Below are 1,453 nucleotides of genomic sequence, written 5' to 3' on the forward strand. Positions count from 1 at the left end.
GGGGGCCTGAGCTCGCTCTTAAAGGCTCAGCGTCACTTCTGTTGTTCCTGAGCTAGCGGGTGTCCTGTGAGTGTGTGTGTGTGTCTACAGGCAACCAGGCAGGTTCCGAGAGCATCGTCTTGTCTGTCACCCTCCTTCTTTCTTCTTTCTTTCTTTTCGGGCATGACCAACGCCCTGCAGTGGGGTTCCTCCTCCTTCCCCAAATCTGCCTTAGCTAGAGATTGTGAAGCAGAAACTGTTGAGATAGCATACACCTGTGAGACTGTCGGAATCTCTGGTTTTTTTTTTTTTTTTTTTGAAGAATTATTTTATTGAACTTTATTTACTTTATTTGTGTATTTATTTAGTTTAATTTGACCAGAGAGGGACAGAGAGTGGGGGGTGTGTGAGAAAGCAGGCTGCCAGGTCCGGGACTCAAACTGCAGTCAGCCATGTGGGAGTCCAGTGCCCTTAGCCACCACGCCCCCTGCCGGCCCCGGAACCTCTGATTTCTAAACGTCTTTTCCTTCTATTGCCGGAGGATGCACATTCTCATCAGAGAGAGGAGAGAAGGCAGCTCCCAGTGAGGCACAGTCATTGTGCAGTGCCTTCCTCTGCTCTGCTGTCCCTCGGGATTTTGGGCGTGCACATGGGTATGCACATGTGTGTGCACATGCACCAGGTGTGTTTTCCAAGCTGCTGGGGTCAAGATTCAAACCATGGCTGTCACGTGGGATCCAGCTCCTATGCACTGGCCTTCCAGACGTCCTTGGGCAGCGAGGTTCCTTTCAGACTGTGTCACATGCTTAATTCCACTGTGTAGAGAAGACAGATGAAGGGAGAGCTGTCTGGAATGGGGGGCATGGCCAGAGCAGGGTGGGGATGGTGGGTACGGGTAAGAAATCTGCATTTCAGGGCCAGCCCTGGCACCTGGTGGTGAAGAGAGGTAGATCCCACATGGCTGATGGCATGGTTTGTGTCCTGGCCCCTGGTGGCTTGAAAAACATGCTAGGGTCCTGTGCAGGTGTGCCCAAAATGTTAGAAAGACAGAGAGATGGAAAGGGATTGTGGCGTGACCATGCCCCCTGGGGGGTGCTCTCTCACTTTCCTTCGTTCTCTCTGTCTGTCTCTCTCCTGTGAACCCATGTGCCCTCTGGCAAAATAAAAAAGAAAGAAAAAAAGTAAAACTTACTGGTGTACAAAATTTTGTAATATATGCGATTTTTTAGTAACTCCTTTCCATGAACTTTTGGAAGACTTCTTGGGTAGAGAGTCCTTGTGGGTTGGAGGTTTAAACTGAAATACTTACAGATGAAAAAGTGGCTGGAGTTTGCTTCAGGGTCACCTGGGGGGTTGGCGTACATGTGGGAATGTGGTGTGGGCACAGAGGAGTGGGCTGGCCATGAGGGGTTCCTGTTGGGCTGGGGCTGTCCTTTTACTGGGGCTCACTGTGCTGTTCTCTGCACTCGCCCGG

At 50.8% G+C, this 1,453-nt stretch overlaps 1 protein-coding gene across 1 annotated transcript in view; it reads left to right on the top strand.

Moving 5' to 3' along the window:
* The window catches only part of PRDM10 (PR/SET domain 10), a gene marked incomplete in the record, with an annotated part of 96,385 nt that overhangs the window by 53,239 nt on the left and 41,693 nt on the right, over positions 1-1,453 (top strand).

Source organism: Tupaia chinensis, unplaced genomic scaffold (assembly GCF_000334495.1).
Source record: "Tupaia chinensis unplaced genomic scaffold, TupChi_1.0 Scaffold000292_1, whole genome shotgun sequence".
In the NCBI taxonomy this organism is placed as follows: Eukaryota; Metazoa; Chordata; class Mammalia; order Scandentia; family Tupaiidae; genus Tupaia; species Tupaia belangeri.